This window comes from Otolemur garnettii, unplaced genomic scaffold, assembly GCF_000181295.1.
Source record: "Otolemur garnettii isolate 467f Iridium unplaced genomic scaffold, OtoGar3 scaffold00274, whole genome shotgun sequence".
Taxonomy (NCBI): Eukaryota; Metazoa; Chordata; class Mammalia; order Primates; family Galagidae; genus Otolemur; species Otolemur garnettii.
This window is the reverse complement of record NW_003852669.1, coordinates 811,584-822,283: the sequence shown is the minus strand read 5'-3', so window position 1 is coordinate 822,283 and position 10,700 is coordinate 811,584. Positions and strand designations below refer to the sequence as shown.

Sequence of the window (10,700 nt, the reverse complement as noted above, 5' to 3'; positions counted from 1 at the left end):
GTGTGTGTTAGTATACCAAAAAGGCTTAACTATTATGCATCCGCAAGGTGTGTAAGTCAAAAACGAGCCAAGGTCTTCCGTTTGTTTCCAAGGCATCTGGAAGCCCGAACCTCGCGGAGGCCTGTGTGGTCCCTCGGGCCCCTCTCCGCGTGGGAGCCGATTCGCCCGCGAGCTAAGGAGCGCCGGCAGAGCGTTCCCACGCTCAGGCCGGGTCGGAAGGCCGCGGTGACCCCAAGGGGCTCCTTTCCGCCGCTCTCACCCTCCCAGCCCCGCCCCGGCCGCCCCTCCTCTCCTGGTCCCGACTCCCGAGCGTGGGAGTGCAGCTGCAGCCGGGCGCGGCGGGCGGAGGCATCTCGGAGGATGCGCGCCCGCGACCCCGCCAGGAGGAGAGGCGCCGAGAGCAGCGTCGCCAGCCGCCCCCGGTGCCTCCCACAGGGCGCCGTCGCAGGGCCACAGCTACAGCGGCTGGTCACTTACTTGATGTCTTCCCACACCTCGGGCCCGTAATTGCGGATCACCAGCAGCTCCAGGGCGTGATTCACAAATCCGTACTGTGGGGACAGGGAGAAAGCTGAGCGTCAGTGACCAGCTGTAGGTGGGAAGGGGTTGGGGAGCCGGGCTGCGGCAGCTGGTCCCACTACGCTCCTATCACATTTTACCCCGCCCTCTGGCTGCTCCTTTGGGGACACTCTGGACTAAAGGGTCGTTGGGGCGCAACCCCTGCCACCCGGGGCTGATTTACCCTGTCCCCATCCGCCCCACCCCCAGGCCGTCTTTAGGCTTTCCTCACCTGCCACGGCTCGAAGTCAAGCTGTGCATTGGGGACATCGCAGGGATGTGCATCCCTGAGCCTCTCCCGCTGCTGGCGCTCAGCCTTCCACACTGGCGGCCCCGGCCGGAGCCGGGAAGACCTAGCGCCCTAGCCGCACCTCTCCTTCCCAAGCTCAGGAAGCTGAGGTGTGGCGCGCGAACCCGCCTGGGAAGCAAGGCAGCGATCGGCCCCGCCACGACCCGCGTGGTTCCCACCTATCCTGCCGAGCAGCCAGGCTGTTCCCACCGCCGGCGGTGCGCTCCCAGGGCCCCCCAGCCAAGCTCGCGTTGCGCGGTCGGGTTCGTGAGCCCCCAGGCCCGGTCCCGGGCCGCCGCGCCAGGTTCCGGCCTGACCCAGCTGAGAGCACTCACCATGGTGTCTGCGCTCGGGGCCGGCGAGGCTGTCCCCACGCACAGGCACAGCCAAAGGGACCCAGTCAGTTGCTGCAGCGGCCACAGGGTAACCCGGCCCGGGCGGCAGGCTAGAGCAGGAGCGAGCGCCCCCTCAGCCCGCCCTGATTGCCACCTCTTCCCAACCAATGGCGAGTCGAGCCGCAGGGGGCTGGTCGCTGCCTCGCAGTTCCCAACCAATCAGAGGCAGAGGGGGGAATTCGGTTGCTTTCCACGCTGCTGCGCTCCGGAGCCTTCTCGCCCCCGCCTGGTGACAAGGCCTTCATTTGAGGTGGTAACAATGACGTGGAGAAGAACCAGCTGTGTTCCTTGCGTGAATTTTGGGGCAGAGGAAATGCAGTTCTTGTAGTACTACTAAATGTACACGTATCCAGAGGTGTGCCCCTGGGGATGAACAAACTAAGGCGGAGGGGTGTTTCTGTGGGAGTGTGCATGTGTGTTGCAATAAACAAACCTTAAAAGGATCAGCCTCTCCCCCACTTTGCCAGCATCTGCATGTTCATAGTCATCTTACAGATAAACACTTCCTCTGTGGCTTAGTCCCACAACAGTTAATGGGAAACTGAAAGCTAATAATACGGAGCTCAAACATTTTATTTTTAGTCAGTGAGAATTGTTGAGTGAACTACCTAAAATTTTCAGTAACATAATTTGGTGAGCATCATGTCAAAACCAGCTCTGCCCTTGACTAAACTAAACAAACCCAGCGATGTTCTGTGCTTGATCCCTGGGGGATGCCTGACCATATACCATGGTTGGGGACCATAATACCAGAAGTTTTTAACTCCAGACTGGTCCCTGTTGCAGTTTCTCAGAGATAATCAATAGACTGGAAAAGGTTCCGGACAAAATACGCAGATGTTAATATCCACCCCCAGTCTACATTCTACCAGGCACTCGTTTCAGTTAATGCTTTGAGTCCCACCATAGAGAAAAAGTGAAGAACGTGGAATTCTTCAGGGGTGGAAGCTATCTGAGCCTGAGGTGCATGGATACCTGTCGACTAGTATAAGGTCAACAGTGAGGTCACCAGTCTCAAGTAGACTTGAAAAGCCAGATAGTATTGTAAGCGGTGAATAGTCAGAGTTACTACGACAAAAATCTCAATATAGTCAGGAAATGTCAGTACAAAAAAAAAAAAAAATTGGGCTGGCATCAGCATTCAGAGACATATATTGAAGGATAATTCATACAGAAATAATGATATGGAAAAACAACAAATTATTTACAAAAAGTCCATCAATGGTGGAATGATTACATAATGACAGTTTACATATGACAAAACACCTCACTTTATATAGCTATTAAAATAATAAGCCATATTAATATTAACCATTAAAATGGCATATTAGTTTATGCAGTGATAAAGAAACACAAAGGAGGCTAGATACTTAATGATACAGAAAGGTATTTCTAAGTAAACAAAGGACATATGAATGTACTCATTCTTTATTTTTTAATAGTTGTATCGAGTAAGATGCTATTTGGGTAATAAAAACACCCAGGCATGTTCACATTGCTGTAAGCATAACTTCCTGGGAGGAAACACAGGAAACTGTTGATATGGTTTTTTTCTGTAATAAGAACCAGTGCGGGAAGTGACCAAGACTTTTGCCCTTCTATACCTTCTTTTTCTTTTTTCTATATAAATGTAATAATTTTTTAACTCCTTCCCCACCCCCAACCCCGGTCTCTATCTACAGTGGACCTGTGCTCTCTTTGTCTTGTGCTATGGTGCTATGCAACCTTAGACTTTATACAGCCAAAAGATAAGGAGAGAAAACTGCTCTCTGAGTATGAAATATTTTTTTCTTTTCTTTTTTTTTTTTTTTTTGAGACAGAACCTCAAGCTGTCCCCCTGGGTAAAGTGCTGTGGCATCACAGCTCACAGCAACCTCCCACTCCTGGACTCAAGCGATTCTCCTGCCTCTGTCTCCCAAGTAGCTGGGACTACAGGTGCCCACCACAACTCCCAGCTATTTTTTGGTTGCAGCCATCATTGTTGTTTGGCGGACCAGGCTGGATTCGAACCCGCCACCTCAGGTGTATGTGGCTGGTGCCTTAGCCACTTGAGCCACAGGCGCTGAGCCATCTGAGTATGAAAATTAAGAAAAATTCACTTTGGGAAAGATCTGAGAAGAAATAAAGTCTAAGCATTCCTACCAGTCTCTGTGTCTCTTTGCCTCTCTTTCTCTTCTGCCCCCCACCCCCGTCAAACTTCCACTCTCATTGTTCCTCTTGTCTAACAACTTTTTGTATGTTTTGTACATTTGTCCAAACATATTTGCATTGTAAATATGCCCACTGGTTTTCTGTTTGAAGATAGTTTGAAGTATGATGTTCTGGAACAGAAAGATGATGCTTGCCAGCCGTGGAGGAGCCCCAAAGGAGGTCACCATGCTTCTGCAATCTCCCTGCCCATTGTTACCACTGCTGACCAAGTAGCAAAGGAATGCTATCACAAAGCAGATTGTGCCACATTGGCAGGAACAATATACTGCATTCTTCCATGTGTGTTCCAAGCTGAAGAGAATCAGTTAAAGAAGAAAAGCAGGATCTTAGAGGATCTTAGCCAGCCCTAAAGTCAACACTGACTATCTGAAGATCAGTGTAATGAATGAAAAATAAATAAGGAGGCAATATTATGGCCTTCAGAAATGTCAGCTGAAGTGACTCACATTTTCAGCTAATAAAAATCCATTAGTCTGGTAAGTTAAATATTAAAAGTATTGTAACCATTGTTTTCAAGGTTTTTCCAGTTAAAGTGAAAATAACATACCTTAGAGTAAAGATAAAGGGGAACACAATTAGAGAGTGTTCCCAGCCACGTCTAGGCCTGTGTTCTTCAAAGCACTGGTGTTTTGCCACTTTATTCTATCATGGAATCAGGGCTTCCCTTTTGGGGTCTTTTCATGGAGCAGCACATTCTTTATTTTTAATACTTTCTTAAACAAGGATTGCTTTATGTTCGTATGCTTGTTTAAGCAGCATGGCTCAGAGCTGGCTTAATGTTTCTTCCTGAAGCTTCTGGAACTAATGTTGGATTATCACATAACAGTCACACCTCTTGTCATGATTTTTGCTAATATGGTCACTCAATACTTAAAGCAAGGATTTTAGAGTGCTTATGAGCAAAGAGAAAAACGACATTCTAAATGACACGTTCTGCAATGTGGTTCCGAATCATTGGGGAAAAAAGAGATCCAATAACTCAGGTTCCTAAAGAGGTGACATTCAGATTTCTTCTTAGTTTGCAAATTAACCATAAGTTTTGTTACACAAAAGGAGGTGCACTTTGTGAAGTTAGTTTTCTGTATCAAATTCTTTTAAATAATTATCTTGCCATCAGAATTATTGAACAAAATGTTAGTGAAACTATAAGTAAATGGTGATAGAAACATATATATACACATGCGTATAAAGGGAAAAAATTAAAAGAGAATTAAATATAATATTTAGTATTGGTGTTATAATAATATGTAAACAGAAAGTGAAACTCTGTAACTTAATGAGTGCATACACACACATATATATAAATGGAAAAAATAATAGAGAATTAAAGGTGATGTTTAGTATTATTTTATAATAATTCAAAGCATTAAGTTAAGTCAACTCATTACAATATCTATACCGGGAGTATGTGGAATTAAATCAATATTTGTTTTATTTCTAAGCAAAGATGATAAAAACTATATGGAGTACTACCATTCTACTTGTGGAGTCAAATTGAATAAAATAAAAAGCTAACTGATCTTCCCTTGGCCATAGCCTCTGATTTTTTAAAAAATAAGGATAGCTCTATCATGATTGAGGCAATATTCTCGTGAGGGCCTCTAAACTTTTAAGATCTACACAATCCTGTTACTGAATGTGTAGAAGGAATTAGTAACCGTATAAGCCAAGAATTCACAGATGAAACAAGTGAAAAATCTGCTAGAAAATCTCTTGTCTACAACTATACTTGATTTTTTCTTTTGGTAGAAAATAAAATCCAAATCTAACTAGATTTGTTGCCTACAACTAGTTATGTCAAAGATTAATCTACTTTGGGCACTGAAAGGTATTTAAAGGTCACTTAGTCAAACTTCTGATTCCTTTATCTGGAAACCTCTTTATACACTTATTGGGTACATTGGAAACTAAAAATCTTAATCATGAAGTAATAGTAAAGTAATGAATTATTGTCCTTAGAAACCATGGAGAATTTTACCATTTTCCAAGCGGTAGCTGGAATCTAACTTTTAAGCTATACGATGTCTATTTCAAAAGCAGTCCATAACTCCCAAAAGCCCTAGATGTTGCATTAAAATATTGCTCTTCTTGGCACTATGTTCAATTACTTACTGAGTATTATAGCTCTAAAAGGGAAAAGGAGAGAATGAGAACCACTCATCCAAGTATTTTGTTTCCTTTGTGTCTTATTTTGATTAAACAAAGAACAGAGTTATCTGTAGGGACAGGCTGTGTGGTGGTTAATTGCAGAGATCCTTTGGTCATGCTTCCTGGCTTTTACCTTTTAGCAGAAAAGTGATGTTGGACAGGTTACTTAATTCACGTGAATTGTTGTTTCCTCAATTTTAAAGTGCGGAAAATAACAGGTCAGTACAGTGCAGTGTAGAGAAAGTTAAAAATACTGCTGACTTGAGGATTGCTGTGGGCAGCAAATGTTCTAATGCAAGTGTGATGCTTAAGCAGTGTGTGGTGCCTGTTAAGTACTGTTAGCTAATATTATTTTTGTGGTGGTTGTTATTGATGTATTTGAAATCAATGATTAATGAAACTAAACCCCTTTTGCCCACCTTCTGGAAATATGTTCACTGGTGTTGAATGCATAGTGAAAAGAGCTGAAACAGTTATAACTAAAAGATCTAGATCAACCTTGTCAGTTACTTGCTGAGCAAGTCAACCTATCTGAGCTTAGAACTTCCCATTTGATAATGGTGATGACAGTGCCTGGCCCACTTTCCTCAACTAAAGTATTGTGAAGATCGAATGAGGCAATCTTCTCGTAAGGGCCTCTAAACTTTAAAGATCTACACAATTCTGTTACTGAATGTGTAGAAGGAATTAGTAACCATATAAGCCAAGAATTCACAGGTGAAACAAGTGAAAAATCTGCTAGAAAATCTCTTGTCTACAACTGTACTTGATTTTTTCTTTTGGTTGAAAATAAAATCCAAATCTAACTAGATTCGTTGCATACAACTATACATACTATTATGGATTTTCTAGCAAATGTAATGAGTAAAATTATTGAAAAAGAGGGAAATTGTTAATCTTTTTACATAGAGCATGACCTTTTTTTTCTGAATGGGTGCTTTATCAGCAACATAAAAAGTTGGAATTAGCTCTTGTTGATGTAGTAAAATCTTACTGATTTTTATTGATATTTGAAGCAAAAGAAATGCATTAAATATACCCACTAATATGAATGAAGGTCAACCCTGGGATATATTTTTATGTTCTGAATGAAAATCAACCCTGGGATATATTTTTATGTTCTATCTACCAAAGGATTGTGTATTAAGTTTATTGAATTGCTCTTATTTCTTTCTTCTTTTCACTCTGTTACCTTAATTTTCATTCCTGCCAAGAAATCAATAAAAAAGACCACAAATAATTGACCACATTGTCCAAGACTACTCAACCCAACTTTTTTGGCCTTGAAAGGAAGTCTGTGGTTTCTTCAGTCATATCTTAGGTAAGGCTGATCTTAGTGCATCCAGAGGTTTTCTCAGATGAAAAAAAAGAAAAGGTAAGTGGAGTACACTCAATTAGTAACATTAGGTAGTCTATAGTAGACAGAATAATGTCCTGCTCCTCCCCTTTTGAACAAGATGTCCACATCCTAATCTCCCAGTCTGTGAATGTGTAACCTTATATACAAAAAGCACTTTATATATATGGTTTAGTCAAGAATATTGATATGGAAAGAAAAAATATCCTGAATTATCTGAGGGCCCCAACTTAATGACAAAGATCTTTATAAGAGACAGGCAGGAAAGTCAAGTTAGAAAAGCAGATGTGAAGACAAAAGCAGAGGTCAGATGAGAGGAAGAGGCCACGAGCCAAGGAATGGAGGTAACCTTTGGGTGCAGGGAAAGGTGAGGGAATGGATTATTTCCCAGGACTTCCAGAAGGAAAGCACCCTTGATGCAACTTTGATTTTAGGACTTCTGACCTCTAGAACTATAAGATAAGAAATTTTAAGTCACTAAGATTATGATAATTTGTTACAGCACCAGTGGGATACTAGTGTGGTATGCTAATTATTTTTTCTTAACCAAATTTCGAGATCTCTGAGACCTTGGTGTAGACGGTGTGTTTGCATTCTTCTGAAACTCACATGTTGAAGCCCTAACCTCCAAAGTGTTGCTGTTTGGGGCCTTTAAGAGATAATTTATTTTACATGATGACATTAAGGTGGGGCTTCCAAGGTGGAATTAGGGTCCTTATAAGATTAGGGAGCCTTCACCTTCCCCCAACATGTGAGGCAGGGAGGGTGAAGGCATGCATCTACAAGTCAGAAAGAGCATCCTCACCAAGAACCGAATTTTCCAGCACCTTGATCTTGAACTTTCAGACTTTAGACCTGTAAGAAATAAATGTATGTCATGTAAGACATTCTATGGGATTTTCTTATAGCAATCTGGGCTAAGACAAACTTACAGGTTACATCTCTATGTTAATGTTCCAGAGATGTCAATAATAGTAGGAAGTCTTTCACTGTAATTCCGCACATATCCCATTACTGTCTGTATCAGTCTGTTATTCTCCTGTTGGCCATGTTGTGTTTTACTAGAAAATGACCAGACTGATGTTGCTCCTTTCTCACAGCAAGCTACAACCTTCTTGAAAGAAGGCGTGTTTCCTTAGGAATAAGTATTAGGGAAATTGTTGATCTCTCCATCAACCAAAGTTCTTCACTGCAAGCAGTAGAAACCAGCTGTAGCTTAATTAAAGGAAAAAGAAACAGATGAATATTGTGTATCTCACAAAATCAAAATGAAGTCTAAAAATACGGCGAGAGAAACAAACTGTATGTAAAATCTATTCATTGCCTACATGAAAAGTGGTGCAAAGTTAATTAATTTGGGTCAGTTGTGCCTCATTTATTATATGTACACAAATAGGAAAATTTGGTGGGTGATTTTTTACTAGGAGATAGCCTTATTTAATAGCTAGAGTCTTGAGAGAGGTAAAAACGTACCTTGGCTCTGTTTGCTGCTAGGTGCGTTACGGAGTCGAAAGTTGTCTTTTCCCACTTGTCTTCTCACAGCTAAAAACTTTCCTTCTACCACCAGCAAGATCCTTGGTCTGTTTCCCCACACTAATCAAATTTCCCATGTTTTCATTACATTTGAATATCAGGAATGTGCAGAAGTAGTTTATCCTGAGGGTTGAGAATGAGGTTTGAGAAAAAGCCAGCAATGAAGCCAGAGGACTGGGAAAGAGAAGGCGAGTGGTGTATGGAACTGTTCATGTCTGGGTCAGGGAAAACACATCCCCAGATGAGTCACACTGCAGTTATAAGTTGAATGAAATCAATACTGTTATTTATAAAGATATCACTTACAATTGAGGATTAGTGTAGTAAAACAACTATAAGCTGATCTATTGGCTCTTAAAGATCTCAACTCTCACATTCATCTTCTGATACTCATCTTGTTTGTTTGTTTGTTTCCTGATACTCATCTTCTTGTTTAACTGTTACTCTCCAACACAGATTCTTGATAAGAATCTTTTATCCTCAGTCCCAAATGTACCCCTGTGGTGTATGGAGTGGCATTTTAGGGTTTACCTATCTCTTCTACTCTTGCGTCTGTGTCCTGGACCACGCATAGCATAGCCCTAACCTGTTGAGCCTAGGAGAGATGGGTGTAAGCAAGATAAAAGGATTCTGGGAAGTTTGATGTTCCTCTGCCTCCTTAAATATGCCTATGGTCCAGGAAGCAGGGGAGGTATGAATTGACACGCTTATCTAGAGACACATGTAGTTAGAGAAATGGCAGCTGTTAGCACACCCTGCCACCCAGTGAGTGAGTAAGCACCAAATAGTGTCACCCTAACCCTTTGAGAGGAGCTACACTAGGCTCCTTGGATTAAATGCTCTGATAAAAAAAATCTCTTGGAGAATTGGTTTAAAGATCAGATTTCTGAGACCCAACCATACTATTTCAATGGATAGATACATGGTTATTTCCTGAAAGTAGCAAATTTAACAAGCATGGCCCTTTCCACCCTGTTGACTCTCAAGGAAGTGTGCCACATCTATAGGTCTGCTGCCTTATTTCTAGAAGCCTAGTACATCTCTGATTTCCTCTTACCTGATCTCAAGGTGAAACAGGAAAGACACCCACAGTGCAGAGAACTCCTTGTCAAAAATGATAAGAGTTTCTTATGTAGGTTGCTTCAACTACACTAAAGGTCTGAACAGACTATTTCCAACTCTGTCAGTGATAAACTTCTGTTTGAAATTGCTTGGCCGGGTAGTGCCTGTGGCTCAAGGAGTAGGGTGCTGGCCCCATATGCCAGAGGTGGTGGGTTCAAACCCAGCCCTGGCCAAAAAAAAAAAAAAAAAATTACTTGGCCAGGTTGTCAGTACAAAGCTGCTGTCAGAAGCTCCCCTCAAAATGCAATTGGCTGGGTGGGAGACAAGACCTTAAGGACTCTTATTTCATCTACAGCCAGCTTTACTTTCCCTTTAGCAGATGGGAAAGAGGAGGAAGGGGAACCTTGGAGTCCCTTCTTAGCCCATACTTCAACCAAAGAGAGGTAACATCCCCTGTCTACACTAAAACCTGTTAGTAAGAATCCATTCCCTGCCTTTTCCAGGTGGTAACAGTGCTCTTTGCTTGAGTGTCTTTTCAGGGGTGCCATCCCTCTCTCACCTGGGAAGTATTGAGGCATATAATAGGGAGGGCATTTATTGCTCTTGAGTGAGGTGTATTTCATCTTTCCCTCCACCCCAAGGTTCAGTTGGTTCAGCCAATGAAACACACCATCCAGGGAGCACCATGAATAGTTTCCTGAAGTGGGAGAGGGAAAGGGGGACTTCAGTCTTTCTCCATGGAGGCTCAGTTGGGTTGCCACATTACATTCTCCTTCCCTGTGACCGACTCTCGGGCTACATTGCTCCCAGGCTTCGAGATGGGCCCCGTCTGGACAAAAACCTTCAATCTCCTGATTATGTGTAATTGTCAGGTTATGTGTAGCACAAAGCAGAGAACACTGCCTGGCATCAAGTAAGCCCTCAGTAAATATTTGTGGCAGGGATTATACCGATCACCCAAATCATTTTAATTTCTTCCTGGCCTCCATTGCAATGAGGTTGGCCATGTCTCTTATTCAAGGTAATAGAATGTGAACAGAAAGGATGTGTGTCACCTCCAACCTGCCACACACACTCCCCCAGATTCTTTCCTCAGCTGCCCAGAAGGTATCTATGTCAGAGTGTCATTGAAAAATGAAAGAGCTCT

At 42.6% G+C, this 10,700-nt stretch overlaps 1 long non-coding RNA gene across 1 annotated transcript in view; it reads right to left on the bottom strand.

Annotated features, from left to right (window-relative positions):
• LOC111722531 overlaps positions 1-984 on the bottom strand; it is a 17,055-nt gene extending 16,071 nt beyond the window's left edge. Inside the window, exons 1-2 of the long non-coding RNA XR_002771313.1 lie at positions 791-984; positions 478-551 (exon numbers count right to left, since the gene is read on the bottom strand). This is a non-coding gene — a long non-coding RNA (uncharacterized LOC111722531). The remainder of the gene's footprint in view (positions 1-477; positions 552-790) is intronic.
• Between the last annotated feature and the right edge of the window lie 9,716 nt (positions 985-10,700).